We start from the raw sequence: 24,936 nt of genomic DNA, 5'->3' as shown, positions 1-24,936 counted from the left end.
TGGTAGTAACAGCACCCAGAATTTCTGACCACATACATGGCACGAGCCTTCAATGGTACAGCTCCAGTCAGAAGGGACTGAGTCACACAGGGCTGAATGGAGGTGCAGTGGGACATAAACTATGATCTGGAATATAAACTATGATCACTATATTGGGTGTTTTTTTGGATGGAACTCATTACATATTTATCTTATTAATGAACTCTTTACTTCTCTTATCAGATTGTGAGAGAGGAAGGAAGCAGAACAGAGAGAGTGGCAAAAACCATAATATTATATAAGTAATAAATTGTGGGATTGTATAGAGCTCACCAGAGACTTCTTTGGTGGCTCAGATGGGAAAGAATCTGCCTGCTTTGCAGGAAACCCAGGTTCAATCCCTCGGTCAGGAAGATCCCCTGGAGAAGAAAATAGCAACCTATTCCAGTGTTCCTTCCTGGAGATTTCCATGGACAGAGGAGCCTGGCAGGCTACAGTCCATGGGGTCGCAAAGAGTCAGACACAACCGAACAACTAACACTACCAATACTACAGTTAACAAAAATGGAAAAATACGCTTTTATAGAGGAGAAATTGTGAGACATTTTTATTTCTAGTCACACACAGCATTTAACTCACTCTCTTTCAGCAAAGAGGAGAATTTGATGGCTGGGATAAACTAGATTTTGCTAGGCTAAAGAAAAGCTAGAAAGAAGATTCTGGAAGGACATTGGAGGTGAAATCCAATCCAATCTCCTCACTTTATAAATTAGCAAACAGATGGAGAGAAGAAAAATGAGCTCTGTGTCAGTTTTTGATCTAGGAGGAAATGATTAACAAAGAAGTAATTATATTCATGTTAAAATTAAGTGGTGTCCTCATTAAAACTTTGTCTCTTAGGAAAGAACAGACTTGGGTAGAGACTTACCTTTCCTGAATTTCTATTGTGTTTTATAGATTTAACACTTATTATTTCTTCTAATTAGCTGATTAATCTCAAAATTCTAGGAGGTAGATATCATTACACCTATTAATTAAGAAGCTTAGTAGCCTGGATGAGGCCAGATTAATAATTGGTAACTTCTGGAATCAAACCCTGATTTCTGACCCTAAATATCATGTTCATACAACAGTATCACACTGACTCCAGAAGAGAAACAGTTCAAGATTACCCAAGCCAAGAAAAAAATGATATCATATTTTCATGTTAATACGCTATTTCCACTTCCTTTTCATCTTAAGTGACTTAACAGCATCAAATATTAGAACAATGGCTTGCCCCAAGTTCATAAAAGCTTAACTTTCTGTTTGAATCAATAAAACACTGACATAAAAAGGAGGAGAAACATTCAGGAAAGACTCATTTCTGAGTCTCCTTACTGCTGAGGTCAGGGACACCAAAGCCCTCTCACCCCAGGATCTCCTAGTGTCAAATGAGAGGCATTTGGCTCCTGGGGCTTCAAGGTTTCTTCCAGCTCTAAAACAAGGCAAAAACAAACACACCAACCACTGTGGGCCTGCACAGTTCTTTTCTTTTTAATGCCAATCTATAAAATTCCCAAAATAGCAACATCACTGGGGAAGGCATAGGCTCACTGAAATCCTGACCCCCTGCAAACACAAGCAGGGCAGATGCTTCAGGAGATGGAAGCAGGTCTCAGTGAGCAGCCTGAGCTTTTTGCCTGCGGTGGTGGGGATTATTGGCTTCTGCTGGCTGGCTGCACCATCTATGGGAAGCCTGGATTCTGGCATCGTAACAGTCATAATTCAGGTATTACTTGGAAAAAGAAATGACGCCTTAGGCCCAAGTATCTGATCACTCGAAGGGAGTGTTTAATTTTTCTCCTAAGTCAAGGGTTTTTCTTCCTCCCTTTTCTCCTCCCTTTCCCTCTCGCATGCTTGCTATGTACCAGGTATAGTGCTAAGAACTTTACACGTCTTAACTAATGTATCCTCAGAACAACCCTACAAAAGGTGTATTTGCTATCCTCATTTTATAGATGAACAGACTGATGTGCAAAAAAATTAAATCAATATCTTGGGTCACACAGCAAGTACTGGGGGCCAGGGCTTGAACTTGAGCAGCCTGGCTCAGGAGTCCATGGCCACAGCCTTGGTGCTACTCAGTTATCAGTTAGAGTCATACACTGCACATGTTCCCTGCTTCCCAGTCTTGGTTAATCTTGTGCTTATTTGTTTACAAAGATCACTAAATGCTTGGCTCAACCCAAAGCACCTTAATCAGGTTTTTTTCCCCTCATTTATGCATCTGAAAGATATTTGCTGTGAAGTTGCTGATTCCTAATAGCACTACTTTACTTTGGACTCCTGGGAGTGACTCTATATGCCTATTTTATTGACTCATTTATTCTTCATCTTCATCTGCAGCTTCAAGTTCATCTGCAACCTTCCAACACTCCTGTTCTAGCCACACCTGATGTCCTGCAGCACTTTACTCTGCTTTGGCCGTGCTCTTTCTACTTCTCTTCCTGGCCTTCTATATCTGGGGACTAAGTTTCCTCCTTCTAATCCTTAAGTAGGAACATTCTGCTGCTGCTGCTGCTGCTGCTAAGTCGCTTCAGTCGTGTCCGACTCTTCACAACCCCATGGACTGCAGCCCACCAGGCTCCTCCATCCATGGGATTTTCCAGGCAAGAGTACTGGAGTGGGGTGCCATCACCTTCTCCGAGGAACATTCTAATAACTTACTAATGTGTCCTTTGTCCCTTCTAGATCAAACTGTCCCTGAGAGACATAACAATGTTTTATTCTTTTATGTATCATTTCCCGTAAGACTTAATACAGTAAAGACCTCAATTATCTTATAAATATTTTACCAAGAAAAACTGAAACATGAGGATAATCCTTTTAAATATATCTGGTATTTAAAACATTCATAATTCTTTGTAGGGGGAGTTGTCCTGACCTAACAACTCTTAACCCTCTTACTTTTACTCTAAGGCTGTCAACCAGCAAAGGCAAGAAATATATACAAAGGTAATATGATAAAACAAAAGTTCACGATAAAAATAAATTTATGTTATTGTGCATACCTCATGGTGACTCCCCTGTTAGTACAGTGCCTAGCTGGAAGAGGTGTACATTCCCTGCTATAAGTTGTGGAATTTAAGGGTACTCAGTAAACTTCAGTTTCCTTAAGTTTTACTTAAGGAAGCTTAAGTAAAAGGTGGCTCAAATTTATCTAGGATTAATGAGGGCCACAGAGGTGACTCAAAATTTATCCTGTGGAAAGGACCCACTTGAACTTTTGCTTGAGAGCAAAGCTTGGCTGTTGGAAGATCCCTCTACTGCAGGTAGGACTGGATAGAGGCAGATGTGGCTGGGTACTCACCTGCCTTATAAACCATGAGTGGAGACTTGAGCATAGTATGCTATGGCTGTTCTGTCTGACACTTTGTTGTGCCCAGAGAAGAACGCGATGAGGAGTCAGTGGAGTCTGGCTGGGATGGGACGTGCTCCTTGGTGTTCTTTCCCTCATCTAAGAGAGGAAAACCAGATGGGAAACAGGCCAGAAGAGCACACATAAATAATGTGATCAACTGAAAAACAGCAGCAACAGAGTCTGTAGCCTAGTGAAAAAGGCAGATTGATACTAACATTTAATTTAATTCTGTTTTATTTTATTTATTAAAAGCCAATAAGAATAGAATAATACATGCTTCGTGGATTAACAATAATAATAATAAAGTAGACAAAAACTTACATTATTAACCTATTGATTAACTTCTAGACTTCCACAAAAGCCCATTCAGAATACACTGAGGGCTTATTTAGGATAAGAAGTGACTATTCTATGATAGGAGTTTCAATGACCAATTTTTCTCAACTGAAGAAAGTGTGAACTTTATTCACCACCCTGCTCTCCTGAAGGTAATACAGGATCACAATACTTTATCTATAATTTTGAAACCCAAAGGTTTTTCATATTGGTGACAATATCTGATCTGAACTCTTGGCGCAAACACCATGTAAATGGATACAAAGTTGTTTATAGTCTTAACTTATTCCACTCACTGTGAATCATCTATACATTTCTTAGCAGAAATATGAATGCATTTAATTTGGGCATACTACCCTAGATTGGGAAGAAGGTGTTGAATCTGAGTCTACTGAAAACTGATGTCCTCTGCCGAGTTTATATTTAACCTCTCTATTCAAAACTTCATTCCTTTTCTTGTTCTGCCTTTGTTCCCCACAAAATTGAGGCTCATCAAAGGAAAGGGCTCAATGAAACCAAGCCATGCTGTGTGGGGCCACCCAAGACGGATGGGTCATGGTGGAGGGGTCTGACAGAATGTGGTCCACTGGAGAAGGGAATGGCAAACCATTTCAGTATTCTTGCCTTGAGAAACCCATGAACAGCATGGAAAGGCAAAAAGACAGGACACTGAAAGATGAACTCCCCAGGTCGGTAGGCGCCCAATATGCTACTGGAGATCAGTGGAGAAATAACTCCAGAAAGAATGAAGGGATGCAGCCAAAGCAAAAAGAACACCCAGTTGTGGATGGGACTGGTGATATAAGCAAGGTTTGATGCTGTAAAGAGCAAGATTGCATAGGAACCTGGAATGTTAGGTCCATGAATCAAGCCAAATTGGAAGTGGTCAAACAGGAGATGGCAAGAGTAAACATCGACATTCTAGGAATCAGTGAACTAAAATGGACTGGAATGGGTGAATTTAACTCAGATGACCATTATATCCACTACTGTGGGCAAGAATCCCTTAGAAGAAATGGAGTACCCATCATGGTCAACAAAAGAGTCCAAAATGCAGTACTTGGATGCAATCTCAAAAACGACAGAATGATCTCGGTTCGTTTCCAAGGCAAACCATTCAATATCACAATAATCCAAGTCTATGCCCTGACCAGTAACACTGAAGAAGCTGAAGTTGAACAGTTCTATGAAGACCTACAAGACCTTCTAGAACTAACACCCCAAAAAGATGTCCTTTTCATGATAGGGGACTGGAATACAAAATTAGAAAGTCAAGAAACACCTGGAGTAACAGGTAAATTTGGCCTTAGAGTACAGAATGAAGCAGGGCAAAGGCTAATAGAGTTCTGCCAAGAGAATGCACTGGTCATAGCAAAAATCCTCTTCCAACAACACAAGAGAAGATTGTACACATGGACATCACCAGATGGTCAACACTGAAATCAGACTGATTATATTCTTTGTAACCAAAGATGGAGAAGCTCTATACAGTCAGCAAAAACAAGACTGGGAGTAGACTATGGCTCAGATCATGAACTCCTTATTGCCAAATTCAGACTGAAATTGAAGAAAGTAGAGAAAACCACTATACCATTCAGGTATGACCTAAATCAAATCCCTTATGACTATACAGTGGAAGTGAGAAATAGATTTAAGGGACTAGATCTGATAGACAGAGTGTCTGATGAACTATAGATGGAGGTTCATGACATTGTACAGGAGACAGGGATCAAGACCATCTCCAAGAAAAAGAAATGCAAAAAAGCAAAATAGTTGTCTGAGGAGGCCTTACAAATAGCTGTGAAAAGAAGGAAAGCTAAAAAGAAGGAGAAAAGGAAAGATATTCCCATTTGAATGCAGAGTTCTAAAAAATAACAAGGAGAGATAAGAAAGCCTTCCTCAGCGATCAATGCAAAGAAATAGAGGAAAACAACAGAATGGAAAAGACTAGAGATCTTTTCAAGAAAATCAGAGATACCAAGGGAACATTTCATGCAAAGATGAGCTCAATAAAGGACAGAAATGGTAGGGATCTAATAGAAGCAGAAGATATTAAGAAGAGGTGGCAAGAATACACAGAAGAACTGTACAAAAAAGATCTTCGCCACCCAGATGATTACAATGGTGTGATCACTCACCTAGAGCCAGACATCCTGGAGTGTGAAGTCAAGTGGGCCTTAGGAAGCATCGCTATGAACAAAGCTAGTGGAGGTGATGGAATTCCAGTTGAGCTATTTCAAATCGTGGAAGATGATGCTGTGAAAGTGCTGCACTCAATATGCCAGCAAATTTGGAAAACTGAACAGTGGCCATAGGATTGGAAAAGGTCAATTTTCATTCCAATGCCAAAGAGTGCTCAAACTACCGCACAATTGCACTCATCTAACAGCTAGCAAAGTAATGCTCAACATTCTCCAAGCCAGGCTTCAGCAATACGTGAACCATGAACTTCCAGATGTTCAAGCTGGTTTTAAAAAAGGCAGAGGAACCACAGATTAAATTGCCAACATCTGCTGGATCATCAAAAAAGCAAGAGAGGTCCAGAAAAACATCTATTTCTACTTTATTGACTACGTCAAAGCCTTTGACTGTGTGGATCACCATAAACTGTGGAAAATTCTAAAAGAGACGGGAATACCAGACTACCTGACCTGCCTCTTGAGAAACCTGTATGCAGGTCAGGAAGCAACAGTTAGAACTGGACATGGAACAGCAGACTGGTTCCAAATAGGAAAAGGAGTATATCAAGGCCGTATATTGTCACCCTGCTAATTTAACTTATATGCAGAGTACATTGTGAGAAACACTGGGCTGGATGAAGCACAAGCTGGAATCAAGATTGTTGGGAGAAATATCAATAACCTCAGATATGCAGATGTCACCACCCTTATGGCAGAAAGTGAAGAAGAACTAAAGAGCCTCTTGATAAAAGTGAAAGTGGAGAGTAAAAAAGTTGGCTTAAAGCTCAACATTCAGAAACAAAGATCATGGCATCTGGTCCCATCACTTCATGGGAAATAGATGGGGAAACAGTGCAAACAGTGGCTGACTTTATTTTTCTGGGCTCCAAAATCACTGCAGATGGTGACTGCAGCCATGAAATTAAAAGACACTTACTCCTTGGAAGGGAAGTTATGACCAATCTAGACAACATATTAAAAAGCAGAGATATTACTTTGCCAAAAGAGGTCAGTCTAGTCAAGGCTATGGTTTTTTCCAGTGGTCATGTATGGATGTGAGAGTTGGACTATAAAGAAAGCTGAGCACTGAAGAATTGATACTTTTGAACTGTGGTGTTGGAGAAGACTCTTGAGATTCCTATGGACTGCAAGGAGATCCAACCAGTCCATCCTAAAGGAGATCAGTCCTGGGTGTTCATTGGTAGGACTGATGTTGAAGCTGAAGCTCCAATACTTCGGCCATCTGATGGGAAGGGCTGACTCATTGGAAAAGACCCTGATGCTGGGAAAGATTGAGGGCAGGAGGAGAAGGGGACGACAGAGGATGAGATGATTGGATGGCATCACCGACTCAATGGACATGGGTTTGGGTGGACTCCGGGAGATAGTAGAGGACAGAGGAGCTTGGTGGGCTGCAGTCCATGGGGTCGCAATGAGTTAAACACAACTTAATGACTGAACAGCAGCAACTAGATGCCAGTCTTGTCATCCTACAGAAACCAAAGTTCATTTTGAGTGGTATCCAACCATTAGCTTAATGATTTATCTCCTAGTATCTGAACGTGAAAAAAAGTGTTACATTTCTTATTGGATTCCAAAATAGACTAGGGATTTTATTATTGTTCTCTTTTATTCACATAAAGATTTGATTTTTCATTTTTTAATTACTAAGATTATCCTGTTTTTTGCTTTTATTTTAAAATTATCCTCTTTTAAACCTGAGATGTTGCCCATTCTGTCCAAAGAAGGTTAAGGGAGAATCATGTTTATGATTCAGTTTCATGAAAAATCCTTTTTACTGCAACCAGTGAAATCTAGGCACAGTGTATATGGTATAAGAGGTAAAAAGTTCTCAGATACACAATTCTAAACTCTGGTCAGGCAATCTCTGATAGATAATCAATACAAAACAATGGCAGATAGCTTTGGTTTTGTTTGTTTTTCTTTTCTAGAAATTATACTAGGGATTGCAGTTGTGATTTTATTTTTTTCTTTCTTCCCCTAATTAGTTAATTAATCCAATGCTCTACATATAACAGGCAAATTGTGAGATGTCAGTTATAAATTACAAGTTGCTTTAGGTAGGGGTGAGGCTAGGAGAGCAGGAAGCCATTTGGAACAAAGTGAAGTTAAAAGTAAAAGATTAGTAATACTTCCCCAACATGCAAGTTCTAGAAATACCTTCTCTTCAATTAAGAGTAAAATGATGGAAGACAATTATTGCCTCTCCTCAGTAATGCCCTGGGAGTTTCCACTTAAGCCTATTGTGATATGCTTTTCCTCTTTCCCAAAACAGCTTCCCTTTCTCCAGGCCTGGCTTCTGCTTTCTTTTATGGTTTAACATCAGATTCAAATGTCCTCAGATCCAGGAATATCCCCAATCCTGTCCTCCAGGGCTATGCTGACATAGCATTCTTTACATACCTAGCAAGTCTGACCTTAGGCCATGGTGATACTTTACAATGCAGAACTTCCTTCCATGCAGAATTATTTACTGCTTCCTACTTATGTAAATATGCCATTATAACTAATTTTTTTAATTTGGAAATTATTTTTATTAGCAGTTTTGTGATTAATCCATATGTATTCTGATTAAGTAATTCTTATTTAATGCTAGGAGACAGTTCATTTAATAAATATTGAAATTCATACCATCCTGTGCTCTTGGAAAATCCAGAAGATAGTTAAAATGACATGTTCTCAATTAATATCTCATTTGCCATAGATCAACTGTTTCTTTCACTTGGAAAGAGATTACTAATTTCTAAAGGAAAAAGTTAAGGCATTTTTAGAAATGATTGTACAAGAAATCGTCTTCACAAAATACCTGAGTGTAATGTGAGCTACTCCCTTATTTTATTAAAACAAGATAATAGTTAAAATTTAATAGGTATTTTTACCCTTCTCCAAAACAATAAAACTGCCTCCTTACAGCTGGCATGAATTGTAGTTAAGGCCCATTTTCAGCCCCCATAAATTATTGTCAGGATATTTTTTCCTGGTCAACACTTGTGAATTTACATCTTTAAACAATTTCTTTGTCCACTGTTGCCCCTGTATTTTCTTTTTGAATTTTTTTGCTGTTGTTGGCAGTTTTGCTACTAAATCTTGTAGTGAGAAGTCTTAGTCTTTATGTGCCTGAAAATGTATTTGTTTTGCACTTTGTCTTGAACAAGAATTAGTCTCCCTTAGCACTTTGAATATATTATTTCATTATCTTTGGACATTTATTTGTTTTTGCTAAGAGGAAGCCCATATTCAATCTAGTGTCATTGCTTTATAGGTAATCTATAATTTCTCTCTAGTAGCTTTTCATTTTTGCATTTTATACTTGATAGTTTGAAATTTCACCATTATATGTCTAGTAGTATATTTCTTTTTTATTTATTTACCTTGTTCAGTTGGCAAGATTTTTCTGAATCTGAGGATTCATGTCTTTCCTCAATTCTTGAAAAAATTTCACATACCATTTTTGCAAATATTTTCTCATTCCATTATCTCTACTCTTGAATTCTTTCTTATATTTTGGAACTTCTCAATCCCTTTGTTTTCTTTCATGGCTCTTTCATATTCTCCACCTCCTTCTACTCCTATATTGTATTTTGAATGAGTTGTTCTAGGGACTACTTTTGGAGAAGGCAATGGCAACCCACTCCAGTACTCTTGCCTGAAAATTCCATGGATGGAGGAGCCTGGTAGGCTGCAGTCCATGGGGTCGCTCAGAGTCAGACACGACTGAGCGACTTCCCTTTCACTTTTCACTTTCATGCATTGGAGGAGGAAATGGCAACCCACTCCAGTGTTCTTGCCTGGAGAATCCCAGGGACGGCAGGGCCTGGTGGGCTGCCGTCTATGGGGTCACACAGAGTCGGACACGACTGAAGCGACTTAGCAGCAGCAGCAGCAGCAGCAGCAGGGACTACTTTTATTTTCCTATGTCTAGCTTACTCTTTATTTTATCTAAGGTCCTATTTTATGTTTAAGAACCATTTTTTTCATTTCTATTATTTACACTTGGTCTTTTTTCATATATTTGTGCTCTGATTTGTTAATTTTATAGTCTTATTTCCAGGATGTTATTCACTTCTATATCTCTCTGGGAAATCTGAACATACTTAAAATGCAGAATGCTATCTTAAATTTTAGCATTTGTGAATCTTTCCAAGGTATGAATCTTTTGACATGGCAAGGATTTTTTTGGTGTGATTTATAATTTTCAATTGTGAGTTTATCTTCCAAAGGACCTTACTTTTATCAATGTCTCTTCCTCTTCAGCAGTTTCACGGTTGCCTCATTCAGCTCCCTCTGTTGTCTGGGTCAATGAGGCTATCAGTTAAGGTGAGTTCTTAAACTTTTTGGTTGTTGGTTGCTGTTTTTGTTTAAATGACCTCACTGAAAACAATGATATCCTTGTTTCCTTTACCCTCAAAATGCATATATAGGCATGCACATATAATTTTATTTCTAACTTAAGGAATTTTATAGGCCTCTGAAAGTCCAGTCATTCAGCCTCTAGAGGTACTTAGATTTCTAGTTAAAAACTCTTGGTTAGAGGTTTGCAGGCTTTATTTAATGTGGGTAGAAAAATTCCAGATGTTTCTCCTTGCAGTATAGCACCAGTTATAATTATCTTGATAATTTTTGCTTTGACCATAGATAAGAGACATAGCCATTCTTATAGTATATAGTAGTAGCTCTTTGTGGTTTTATTTACATCTCCTTCTTAAAGCTCAACATTCAGAAAAAGAAGATTATGGTCCCATCACTTCATGGGAAATAGATGGGGAAACATTGGCAACAGTATCAGACTTAATTTTTTTGGGCTCCAAAATCACTGCAGATGGTGACTGCAGCCATGAAATTAAAAGACACTTACTCCTTAGAAGGAAAGTTATGACCAACCTAGATAGCATATTCAAAAGCAGAGACATTACTTTGCCAACAAAGATCCGTCTAGTCAAGGCCATGGTTTTTCCTGTGGTCATGTATGGATGTGAGAGTTGGGCTGTGAAGAAGGCTGAATGCCAAAGAATTGATGCTTTTGAACTGTGGTGTTGGAGAAGACTCTTGAGAGTCCCTTGGACTGCAAGGAGATCCAACCAGTCCATTCTGAAGGAGATCAGCCCTGGGATTTCTTTGGAGGGAATGATGCTGAGGCTGAAACTCCAGTACTTTGGCCACCTCATGTGAAGAGTTGACTCATTGGAAAAGAGTCTGATGCTGGGAGGGATTGAGGGCAGGAGGAGAAGGGGACGACAGAGGATGAGATGGCTGGATGGCCTCACTGACTCGATGGACGTGAGTCTGAGTGAACTCTGGGAGTTTGTGATGGACAGGGAGGCCTGGCATGCTGCGATTCATGGGGTTGCAAAGAGTCGGACACGACTGAGCGACTGAACTGAACTGAACTGAATGACTCAGGTGGAGAAAGCAATGGCAACCTACTCCAGTTCTCTTGCCTGAAAAGTCCCGTGGACGGAGGAGCCTGGTGGGCTGCAGTCCATGGGGTCACACAGAGTCGGACACAACTGAAGTGACTTAGCAGCAGCAGCAGCAGCAGCAGCAGCAATGACTCAGGAAGAATTCCCTGGTGGCTCAGTGATAAAGAATCTGCCTGCTAATGCAGGAGACACAGGAGACTTGGTTAGATCCCTGGGCTGGGAAAAATCCCTTGGAGGAGGAAGTAGCAAGGAACTCCAATATTCTTGCCTGGAGAATCCCATGGACAGAGGAACCTGGCGGGTTAGTCTGTGGGGTCGCAAAGTCCACGGGGTTGCAGATTTAGATGCGATTGCGATGACAATGACTCAGGAGGCTGAACATCTTTTCATATGCTTATCTGCATTCCATATGCTTTTTAAAATTTTTTTTTTGGTGAAGTATCTGCTCAAATATTCTGCCCATTATTTAAAATTGGGGTTATTGTTTCCTTATTGTTGGGATTTTAGATTCTTTATACATTCTAGATGCTACAATCAACTACATGATTTGCAAATATTTTCTCCTAACCTATGACTTCTCTTTTCATTGTCTTAATGTCATTGAAAGAGAAGAGTTTTAAAATTTTTGACAAATTCCAATTTTTTAATATATTCATTTATGGATTATGTTTGGTGTTGTATCTCTAAAATTTTTTGACTCACTTATGTTCACAAAGATTTTTCTCTTATTTTTTTTTTAAGCTTGGTAATTTTAATCCTATGATATAAGTTAGTTTTTAGATATGGTATAAGGTTATTATGAATTTGTAACTGTATTTTAACAACTATTTCTCCTTTTTCTTTGGAGCAGAGAAGCCTGTATGAGCTTGTTTACTTCAGCAGATTGACCCTTAACTGATACTACATTAGATGCTGTTTTTATTCAATAACTCATCTGCTTGATGTGCAAACTAATTATATGTAGGCTAATTGGCTAGTTTTCAATTAAGAGAGAGAAATGACCATCCATGCATGAAGCACTGGTTAGTGCAGAACAGTATATAAATCACTCTTTCTGACTCTAAACAGAGTGCTTGACTCTCATAAACAATGCTCTCTGGGAAAGTTATTTGCATAACGAGATGAAACCCATACATTATTCTATGCATATTTGTAATTAAGTAGCACATATCAATGGAGTTGAAATAAATCAGTACAAAGGTGATCAATGAATTGAAAATACATCGCCAGCTCATATAAGCATCCCTTCAAAATACGATGTTTATGAAAAATATTAAATGAGTACACGTTATGGTGGGAACTGATGGTTTAAGGGTTTTCTAATATTGCTTTCACTGTAATATATTTTCCCACAAAACTTCTACAATTTAAAGATGCAGAAATTCATTCACTCTTTTCTTAAGATGAAATAAAAAAATAAGTTTCTCTGTGACCCACAGAAAAGCAGCTTCTTTCATAACAAATATTTTTAGAAGAGAAAGAAAAAAAAGAATACAAAGAACTTCAGAATAAAGCAGTAATAATAAATAAGATGAAAACCTTCACAATGGGAGAAAATATTTGCAAATGAAGCAACTGACAAGGGATTAATCTCCAAAATATACAAACAGCTCATATAGCTCAATATCAAAAAAAACAAACCAATCAAAAAATGGGAAGAAAATCTATTAATAAATAGACATTTCTCCAAAGAAGACATAGAGATGACCAAAAAACATGCGAAAAGATGCTCAACATCACTAATTATTAGAGAAATGCAAATCAAAACCACAATGAAGTATTACCTCACACCAGTCAGAATGGCCATCATCAAAAAATCTATAAACAATAAAAACTGGAGAGGGTATGGAGAAAAGGGAACCCTCTTAAACTGTTGGTGGGAATGTAAAGTGATACAGACACTGTGGAGAACAGTATGGGGCTCCTTAAAAAGCTAAAAATAGAGTTATCATATGGCCCAAAATCCCATTCCTGGGAATATACCCAGAGAAAACTATAATTCAAAAAGATAAATGCACCCCAATATTCGTTGCAGCACTATTTGCAATAGCCAAGACATGGAAGCAGTCTAAATATACATCAAGAGAGGAATGGATAAAGAAGATATGGTGTGTATATGAGTGAAGTCGCTCAGTCGTGTCAGACTCTTTGTGACCCCATGGACTATAGCCTAACCAGGTTCCTCCATCCATGGGATTTATCAGGCAAGAATACTGGAGTGGGTTGCCATTTCCTTCTCCAGGAGATCTTCCTGACCCAGGGATTGAACCCAGGTCTCCCGCATTGTAGGCAGACGCTTTACCGTCTGAGCCACCAGGGAAGATGGTGTGTATACATATATATATATATATGGAATATTACTCAGACATAAAGAAGAATGAAATTATGCCATTTGCAGAGACATGGATGGACCTCGAGACTGTCATACAGGCTGAAGTAAGTCAGAAAAACAAATACTGTATATTAACATATATATGTGGAATCTAGAAAAATGGTATCAATGAGCTTCTTTGCAAAGCAGAAATAGAGCCACAGATGTAGAGAACAAATGTATGGATACCAAGTGGGGAAGAGAAGGGTGAGATGGACTGGGAGATTGGGATTGTCATAAATACGTTACTATGTATAAAATAGACAACTAATGAGAACCTACTGTGTAGTACAGGGAATTCTACTCAGTGCTCTGCAATGACCTAAATGGGAAGGAAATCCAAGGAAGAGGAGATATATGTATACATATGGTTAATTCACTTCGCTGTACAGCAGAAACTAACACAACATTGTAAAGCAACTATAATTCAACAAAAATACACTGCAGTAATATCTGAAATACATATTCAAGCCCAGTTTGAAAAAGGCAAGTCTTTGGATGATAATTTTGTATAAACATTCCAAAAAAAACACATAAAATGTAAGTTATAAGGAAAATGTCTCTGCATTTCCACCTTTCTGGGAAAACTACTGGTAACTATTCAAGCTGTTGTTATAAAAATACTTTTAACAAACATTTTTCTTAGGATGGAAACAATGTTTGATGGGGGAAAGAGCTTTGGGTAGAATATTGATACTGATGAACATTGTTATTGTAAAACAAGAGCAAATGCACACTTGTTACTTTGGAGAAAGAAGGGAGATGGGAGAGATGGAGAACAAAGATCAGCTATATTGCAGAGAACTATTTATTCCCTTTCAAGAACTTCTCCCTCCAGCCCTAGTCTCCTCAAATCTTTAGTAAAATACACACACAAATCACAAAATGTATATTATCAGACATTTTGTGAAACTGATGAAGCAGTCAGACCTTTGTTCTGAACTAACACAGCACAAAGACATACCCAAATGAAGATCCTAAAGATATGCACAGGACCTAGAAGAAATCATGAAATTTCTCTCACAGGATGGTGAAACTGGGGTTTGGACCAAATTTGACCAGATTTCTAGGAGTTAGGGAGTTCACAATGGGCATATCATCTGGGTTATATATGGATTTTACTGGTTTAAAAAAGAACAGGGCAGACATTTACTGCTACAAAAGCAGATTTTCAAAATATTCAGCTCAGTTCAGTCACTCAGTCATGTCTGACTCTTTGTGACCCTGTGGATTGAACCTGCAGCATGACAAGTTTCCCTGTTCATCACCAATTCCCAGAGCTTACTCAAACTCATGTGCATTGCGTCGGTGATGCCATCCAACCATCTTATCCTCTGTCATCCCTTTCTCCTCTTGCCTTCAATCTTTCCCAGAATCAGGGTCTTTTCTAATGAGTCAGTTCTTTGCATCAGGTAGCCAAAGTATTGGAGTTTCAGCTTCAGCATCCTTTCAATGAATATTCAGGATGGATTTCCTTTAGAATGGACTGGTTGGATCTCTTTGCAGTCCAAGGGACTCTTGAGAGTCTTCTCAAAATATTACTAAATAGAAAAATCCAGTTGTATATCAATCAGTATTCCCTTTTCCCAAATGAGTCTATCTAAAGCTGAATTCCAGAGGGATAATTTATTATGCAAACCTGATCTACATTAAGGATGTGTTTGGATGAAAGAAGCAGGTCCTGGCAGTGGGGCCCACTTCAAAGAGAGCAGGAGAGGGTGAGGAAAGTCAGAATTGTGTACAAGCTAGGCAGAAGAGACCCTGCAAAGAGAAGGGCAGGGATGGCTACCTAATTTTTTTGGCCCAGTGAAAAGTAGAAATCTGGGACCCCCTGTTGAAAATTTATTGAGAATTCCAAGATGGCACCTGCACAGCATGAAATTATGCACAGAGAACCTTTTAAATGTGGTTCTGAGCAGCTGTATAGATCTCATGCCCAAGAAGCTGGCCCTAAGAGGACACAATCTACAATTCCTGTGCTTCATTGTATGTTTTTTTCTTTTTCCATTAATTGCCAACTTTTGGGGGCAGGGAATGTTTTTTTCTTCCAAAGAAAACACATAGTGAGAGAGTAAAGGTTTACTTGCCCCAGATTTCCTTTTTACCATCTATTCTTGCCTATCTTCAGTCTGGCAGCAAGGAAGGCAACTCCTGGGAATTCTCTTCCCGGGAATTATCATCAGCAAGTCTCTCACATTAACCAAGACCTGAAATATCTCATATGTGTGTGTGTGTGTTCAGTCATTTCTGAATGGTATAAGCCTATGGGCTGTAGCCTGCCAAGCTCTGCTGTCCAATATGTCTAGGCAAGAATATTGGAGTGGGTTGCCATGCCCTCCTCCAGGGGACCTTCCTGACCCAGGGATTGAACCTACATCTCCTGTGTCTCCTGCATTGGCAGACAAATTCTTTACCACTGAGTCATGGAGGGAGCCTCAAAGTCTTGTACCATTCACTTATTATTTCACATTTCTAATAAAACTGCAATCATACCAATTGTCCTAGGAGCAGTGTGGTTAAAAAAAAAAAAAAAAAGACCAAAAATTCCTGACACACAGGAGGTTCTCATTACCTCTTCATGAATCAATAATTAATAAAAATTTCACTCTAGCCCCACTCTGAATGTTCCCAGGGAGATTATTTACCACTGGGAGAACTCAACTTCTCTTCTGAAAAATAATAGGTTGAGACAGTTATTAAGTTTAGAAATGTCTGTGTGGTTCAGTGTATAGGAAGATATATTTAAAAAGAGAAAGAGTTAAAATGATAGTGTGTGTGCTCTACTTTGGAAAAGCAACATACAAGCTGTTGGAATAAGAAAAATCCCATAAACACAATTTCTTGATTTCCAACACTTAGTCAATTAATATATTTATAACTTTCACCTTAATACATTTACAACTGCATTATTTATTTAATCTGCATTTCAAATCTGCTGCTATGCTACTTCCTGGGGGAAAATAATGGCTAAGGAGGTTAGGGTGTGATTCTACCTAGTCTGTAAATCCAGACTATTAATTGATATGAGTTGTGGTCAAGGTTTATAACTCTATGTCTCGGTCTTGGGGCAGACCAAAATTGGTTTTCTCATAAGCCATCTCTTTAAGTACAATGTGCACCTCCAGAGCATACCAACTGCTATTATTTCTAAGAGAAAGAACAATGGAAGTAAACAATGACCAAGAAAGCAAAAGGCATTGCGTGGGGTAAAACACAAAGTTTCTCTTGAAATGAGTCTTGATATATCGATAGATAAGAATCAAGATGTTATTCACATAGGCTGACCCACATTTGCTTAGAAATTTTAAAACTAGTTTTGGGCCAGACTTGAGGAAATAGTGACTTTTTTTACCTGCAGTTAAATATCTACTTCACCTACTCTTGTTTCAGAAGTGGAACTATAAGTGATCAAAAAGTTTCCCCAAAAACTTCTCACACATTTAAAGTAGCATAATAGGAAATTTAGAATGTGAGTCCATGGGTGAGTCAAATTCATTCTAATTAATAGATTTTTCTTATCAAATATAATAGCACTTTTCTCATTCTGAATTATCAGTGAAATGGATGACCTGGAGAAGAAAATTTTTTGAGAAAAAAAAATTGTAGTGAAAAAAAAAAACCTGAATAATTCAGTGAAGTTGAAAAATAAATTTATATACTTCAAACAGAAAGTGAAATAAATAAAGAGCCAAATATGAGGTAGTAGAAAGACAATAGCCCCTGAAGTTTTAAAGATCTGAATTGTAGCTTTGCAGCTTACTAGCTTTGAGACTTTAGAAAAGTTTTAACATTACTCCAAGCCACATTTTTCTTTATATAGGTATGTAGATATAGTAATCTGCAGCTCACCTATTGGAGAAGGCAATGGCACCCTGCTCCAGTACTTTTGCCTGGAAAATCCCATGGATGGAGAAGCCTGGTAGGCTGCAGTCCATGGGGTCACTAAGAGTCAGACACGACTGAACGACTTCCCTTTCACTTTTCACTTTCATGCATTGGAGAAAGAAATGGCAACCCACTCCAGTGTTCTTGCCTGGAGAATCCCAGGGGCAGGAGAGCCTGGTGGGCTGATGTCTATGGGGTCACACAGAGTCGGACACAACTGAAGCGACTTAGCAGTAGCAGCAGCAGCTCACCTATGGGCTACAGATGTGAAATCCATACAGTGGAGTGGCATCATTTTACATTTATGCTTACAAATAATATGCATTCTCCTACAAATTAAAATACATAACTATGTGCCTCTTTTATACAATTTAGAAATGAATGTGTATACTATTTTTAACTGCATAATTTATACTACAGATATTACCTTCATACATATGTATTATATATTTTAAATGTATAAAATCATGCATGCCATCCTTCATGGGTTAATATTTTCATGGGTAATTTTATCCATATGCAATTTTTCACTTTATGAAATGACTTTAGGACATAATTCCCACATAAGATGTGGCTCTGCTACATATGGAAGTGTTTTGCAAACCATAAAGACTATACATTCCAATCCCAAAGAAAGGCAATGCCAAAGAATGCTCAAACTACCACACAATTGCACTCATCTCACCCACTAGTAAAGTAATGCTCAAAATTCTCCAAGCCAGGCTTCAACAATACATGAACCGTGAACTTTCAGATGTTCAAGCTGATTTTAGAAAAGGCAGAGGAACCAGAGATCAAATTGCCAATATCAGCTGGATCATTGAAAAAACAAGAGAGGTCCAGAAAAACATCTATTTCTGCTTTATTGACTATGCCAAAGCCTTTGACTGTATGGATCACCATAAACTGTGGAAAATTCTGAAAGAGATGGGAATACCAGACCTCCTGACCTGCCTCTTGAGAAACCTGTATGCAGGTCAGGAAGCAACAGTTAGAACTGGACATGGAACAACAGACTGGTTCCAAATAGGAAAAGGAGTATGTCAAGGCTGTATATTGTCACCCTGTTTATTTAACTTATATGCAGAGTACATTGTGAGAAACGCTGGGCTGGAGGAAACACAAGCTGGAATCAAGATTGCTGGTAGAAATATCAATAACCTCAGATATGCAGATGACACCACCCTTATGGCAGAAAGTGAAGAGAAACTAAAGAGCCTCTTGATGAAAGTGAAAGAGGAGAGTGAAAAAGTTGGCTTAAAGCTCAACATTGAGAAAACTAAGATCATGGCATCCAGTTCCATCACTTCATGGGAAATAGATGAGATAAGAGTGGAAACAGTGTCAGACTTTATTTTTCTGGGATCCAAAATCACTGCAGATGGTGACTGCAGCCATGAAATTAAAAGACGCTTACTCCTTGGAAGGAAAGTTATGACCAACCTAGATAGCATATTCAAAAGCAGAGACATTACTTTGTCAACAAAGGTCCATCTAGTCAAGCCTATGGTTTTTTCCAGTGGTCATGTATGGATGTGAGTTGGACTATAAAGAAAGCTGAGCGCTGAAGAATTGATGCTTTTGAACTGTGGTGTTGGAGAAGACTCTTGAGATTCCCTTGGACTGCAAGGAGATCCAACCAGTCCATCCTAAGGAGATCAGTCCTGGGTGTTCATTGAAAGGACTGATGTTGAAGCTGAAACTCCAATACTTTGGCCACCTGATGTGAAGAGCTGACTCACTAGAAAAGACCCTGAGGCTGGGAAAGATTGAGGGTAGGAGGAGAAGGGGACGACAGAGGATGAGATGATTGAATGGCATCACCGACTCAATGGACATGGGTTTGGGTGGACTCCGGGCATTGGTGATGGACAGGGAGGCCTGGCATGCTGTAATTCATGGGGTCGCAAAGAGTCGGACACTTTTGAGCAACTGAGCTGAACTGAACTGAAAGACTATACAGGTAAGATGTTCTTAATATTTTTTTCAGTGAGGACATGCAAAATATTTTTTTAAAAAGGGAAAAAGAAGAAATAAAACCTTACATGAAGATCATAAAGAGTTTCTCACCTTATCTCAATTGCTTAGTTTTATATTTAGACTACATAATATTACAGTTTAGAGTGTGCTGTCTTTAATCCTCAAAAAATAGATTTGTGTTCAACTAAATCTCTATGGACTTAAACAGGGGCTTATTTTTAACCTGATATTACATATTTAATGGTTATGCAAGTTAATTTTAAATTAATAAACTGAATTTACAAACATTGAATAATCTATTTTTTCACAATAGATGAATAACCAACTTGAAAATCTTCACACTTTTTCCAGGGTTGCTGGAATTTCACTGAAAATTCTAAAAATAACTGTTTAGCCAACCAAAATTAATCCATAAAAATCTGTTCTATAAAAATAAAAAGCAAATGTTAACTTTTAGTTTATGAAATTTTAGGGCTACAGGAACTCTGAAGATTATTTCCATCCTGTTTCTTTTGAAGCAGAAATTGTAAAAGGTTAAGTGATTTGTGTAAAGTCAAGTATAATGTCATGGAGAGAATGGAACTCCAGGCAGGAAAGTCAAAAGCCAGTGAGAGCAGGTCAGCAGAACAACGATAGCCAAAATACAGACAGCTCATGAACTTGAGCCTTGCCAAACTCCTCAGAAACATCACAAACACCAGAGTCCTTTCAGTGACTGTTCCTGGAAGCACTCCAGAACAAATATACAAGGCCAGAAAAGAGTATAGGAGGACATGAGCTCCACACTTCAACATTTTCAATAGAGTTTAGAAAATTGATGCATAATGTATTAATAAGCATCAAATTTTAATTGTATGCTAGCAAGCCATCCTCTTCATTTTATGTCCACTTTTGGAGGACTGTATGATTTTCCTCGATTTTTAAATTTGCCTTCCACTGTGACCACAGCTAACTCCCAAGGATTAAGGTAAAGCCATTATCCTGAAGGCATTATGACTTGTGGCTTTATGACCTACAGGAACGTGTACAAATTTCAAGTGAGACAGTCCTGAGTATGAATTGTGCCTCCAGCACTTACTAATCTGACACCCTGAATCAAGATATTCTCGGAACCTCTATTTTCTCTCCAGTGAAATGAGGGTAATATTGCACAGTAGATGTAAGGATTAAATAAAGCATATAAATGCTTACTGTGAAATAGGCACTCAACAAATAGTAACGCTGTAGCTTCAACACACAAAAATTTCTTATTTAATTCAAAGAGAAGAAGTATCAACTTCACAAAGGAGAAGAGTGACTCTCTCATGGAAAACCCTGCCCAAAGAGAATGATTTGCCTTATTTCATGATTTTCTCTGCCTTTCTGGCTTTTTTTATAGCACCTTTCACATGACATTGTATGTTTTTCTTCTTAGTTTCAGCTTTATTGAAGTACGATTGGCAAATAAAAATTATATATAGTTAGGTTGTACAATATGCTCTAAGATGTAAAACTTGATGATTATTAACTATAGTCACCATGCTTTACATTAGATCTTTAGAACACATTCATCTTATAACTGAAAGTTTATTCCCTTTGATCAATATCTCTCTATTTTCCCCACCCCCAGCCTTGGTTACCACCTTCTCATTCTATTAGCTCAACTTCTTAGATTCCACATATAAGTAAAATAATACAGTATGTGCCCTTTTGTGTATGGTTTGTTTCATCTATCATAACACCCTCCAAGTTAATCCATGTTGTCACAAATGGCAAGATTTTCTTCTTTGTTATGGCTCAATATTATTCCACTGTATATATGTACCACATTTTCTTTATCCATTCATCTGCTGATGGACATTGAGGTTGTGACCGTGTCTTGGCTATTGTGAATAATGCTGCAATGAACGTAGGAGTGCCGAGAGCCCTTTGAGAGAGTGATTTTATTTTTTCAGACACACACCCAGAAGTGAAATTGCTGGATCATGTGATAGTACTATTTTTAATTTTTTGCAGTGTCTTCAGACTGTTTTTCATAATGACTGTACCAATTTATATTCTCAGCAACAGCATACAAGTTTCTCCTTTCTGCCTCATTATCACCAACATTTGTCTTATCTTATGAAGACAGCTATTAACAGGTATAAGGAGATCTTTCACTGTGGTTTAGGTTTGCATTTCCCTGATGATTAGCAATGTTGAGCACCTTTTCATACATCTGTTGAAGTATAGATATCTTGTATATCTTCCATTTGTTTATCTTCTTTGCAAAAATGTCTGTTTAGGTCCTCTTCTCACTTTAAAATCAGTTTTGTTTTGTTTTTTTGCTATTGAGCTGTATAAGTTTCTTATATATTAAGATATTACCCCCTTATCAGATAGAGTATGCAGACACTTTCTCCTACTTCCTAGGTCACCTGTTCATTTTGCTGATTGTTTACTTTGCTGTAAAGATGCTTTTTAGTTTGATGTGGTCCCACTTGTTTATTTTTGCTTTTGTTTTCTGTACTTTTGCATAGCCCCCCAAAAAGAAAATCATAGCCAAGACAATCATTATCAAGCAGATTTTTCCTTATGTTTTCTTCTAGGAATCTTACGTTTTTCTTCAGGTCTTACACTTACGGTTTAATCCATTTTGAGTTGGTTTTTGTGTATAATGTAAGATAAGGGTTCAATTTCATTCTCTTGCATGTGGATATTCAGTTTTTCCAACTGAAAAAAGAAACTATCTTTATTGAAGAAATTATTTTTTCTTCGTGCATTCTTAGTGCTCTTGACAAAGATTAGTTGACTACATATGCGTGGGTTTATTTCTGGGCACTACACTGTACATTTTTTCTATGAGAAGACTTTGTCTCTCAGTTTATTGATGCGAGTGTTCAGTGAGGTTATGAACAAAGTCCAAAGAAAGCGTGTTATTGTTATTCTGGAAAAACAACTGTACTGATTTATTTCTCTTGCCACTTCTTCCTGTCAAAAAAGAGTAAGAAAGACTTTTATGAAAGGGAAAAAATTTTGTAATCCCTAAATACTTGATATGCAGTCTATGTCCCCATCCTTTTGGGAGGAGGTGTCTTCGTTTATCAAGTCCTGCTCTCATGCAGAGGCTTAGTGACTAAATTTCCTTTGTTCCTCATATCACCATGGGCATAACCTGACTTGGTCATTTAGGCTTCCAACACAATTTTGAGAAATGATCGATGCAGATGGCAAGTAACATTAATCTTTAATGTTATTTCCCAAACAAGATCCAGTATGGAGCACAGGAAGTCATTAAAGTATCGAGGTTTATAAGGATTGCAACCCAAGCCAGTGCACAAGAAGTGACCCTTATTTAGTAGGACATGTCTAGGGGAGCTGAAGTGTGACTTCTCAAAAGAGAGACCAGCCAAGAGCACGGAATGTTTTTTCTGCTTGGAAGAAATGGAGATAATCGGAAACTTAGTGCTGTTATACCAATTTATCTTAATTTCAACATTACTCAATTTATCTGGATAAGAATTAATGAGTTTTTCAGTAGTGATGGGAAATAAGCATGAGTCAGATGGAAACAACTTTTTTCAAAGACTTCCTTTGAAGTCTGGCTGGAAAGGAAATAAACTCCTTTCCTTTCCTGTCTCTCTTGTATTTGTTTCTCTCATACTTCCTTAAGTAGGAGTGGTTTGTGTTCATGTCTTTTTCTTCTTACTGAGACTTTGTATCCTTTGAGAACAGGTGACTATGTCATGTGTATTTTTCTATCACTCACACACCTAGCATAGTTTTTATATACACTAGATAATAAAAATATATTAAAGAAGTACATAAATGAAGAAATGAAAGGCGTGGCTTGGGCCTGTTCAAAAGAGTGAACACGGGAGAGAGAAACAAGAGAAAACAAGCCCAGAATTGCTTAACTTGGCCCCAAAACATGGAGTCCTTATAGGATTGCAAACCATTATTACTTTTCAATCTCAGTTCTCTATTTTTCCTGTCAAATATTTTATTTCTTTAATTTTTCTTTGTGTATATATTTTTTTCACTTCTTTATCATCTTGACTTCTTGTTTTTGACTTCTTTATAAGTCAGCTCTTTAAAGTTTAACATTTTAGGGAAATTGAGCAATTGCTACTTCCTTTAAACTAGAACATCAGTTTATTTCCCCTGAATTCTGTATAGACATCTGGCTCCTGTCAACTCTCAGTCATCATTAACATTGATGATGCTAATTGCATTTCCTTGTGGAGTCCTGGTTGACAATACATGATACAATTAATCAAAAGCAAAATGAAACCAAATTGTGGACAGGCTAATTCTTTTCCATAATGAGTAATACACATTGATAGATGATTTTTGTTAATGAGGAGCTCAATTACTTTATACTTTTGATCTCCCCCTCCCCAAAAGCAGCTGGTAAGGATTAGTTTCCCTATTTTTGGAGAACTCAAGGCTCAAGATCACACAGGGATAGAGCAGGACAGGGCCAAGCTTGCACACTCCTAAATTAATGTAATCCATCTCCTAAGTCACTTGTCTTCCTGTAGAAACCTATTAAGGGCCTCTGGTATAAAGACAGATACTAATCAAGCACATGAAAAATGTAAAAACAAGATTGCTGTGTACTTGTAGGAAACAGAAGGACTAAATTAACCCGTAGCTTGGCTCTCTGGCTGTAAGGTCCACTCATTCTTTAGAAAGACCCAGAGGCTTCCTCTCAGTTTCCTCTTCCTCCTACATTTCACCAGGATGGTACAGCTTACAAAGATGACTGCTACCAAAGGGGTTGATACTGGCTTCAAGTGCCACTTAAGATTTACATTCAGTGGATGGTACAAAGATCATGAACTCCTTTTTAATAATTTCCTGCTCAAAATACAGAACACAGAGAATGATGTGTATTGCTGAGGGCCTAAGAGGGAACTAGGAAGACAGTGTCATTTAAAAAGTGGTGTTACATCTCTTTTGTTCTGGGGACAGTGGTTTGAACAATGCTACGAGGGAGTTAAAAACAAGAGGAAAAATAGCCCAACAATGGATTTTCACAACAGAACACTGTTTCCCCTTAAAAGTCCAGAAGTATCTGAAGCAGAATTATCTAAGTGGAGAAGAGCCTTCACAGTTTTCATTTGGTTGCTGGGTTTAAATTTTTTGTTTCTTTTAAAAACCAAGACCCTCTGCAATAGCAATTGCAGACCACCCTGTTTCTAGCTGAAGAAGAATGTCCAATGATTTACTTGTTCTGTATCTGTATTTATAAAAATGACTGATTCTGCAAAAGGTGATCTAATAACTCTTGCTTTGCTGGGAAGCAATTTAATCTTAAACCATGTTTATCTAGCCTCTCTCTGGATAGACATGCCTCATTACTCTTCTCAGTCTTTGTGGGCCCTATGAAGGTCCTGC

General features: G+C 38.0%; 1 protein-coding gene across 1 annotated transcript in view; it reads right to left on the bottom strand.

The window, feature by feature from the left end:
* The window catches only part of CTTNBP2 (cortactin binding protein 2), a 474,139-nt gene that overhangs the window by 244,986 nt on the left and 204,217 nt on the right, over positions 1-24,936 (bottom strand). Inside the window, exon 3 of the mRNA XM_044946625.2 lies at positions 3,332-3,478. The gene's annotated coding sequence lies outside the window, so the exon portion shown is untranslated. The remainder of the gene's footprint in view (positions 1-3,331; positions 3,479-24,936) is intronic.

Source organism: Bubalus bubalis, chromosome 8, assembly GCF_019923935.1.
Source record: "Bubalus bubalis isolate 160015118507 breed Murrah chromosome 8, NDDB_SH_1, whole genome shotgun sequence".
Lineage (NCBI taxonomy): Eukaryota > Metazoa > Chordata > Mammalia > Artiodactyla > Bovidae > Bubalus > Bubalus bubalis.
Note: the sequence above shows the minus strand (reverse complement) of the source record. Positions and strands in the feature narration are given on the sequence as shown.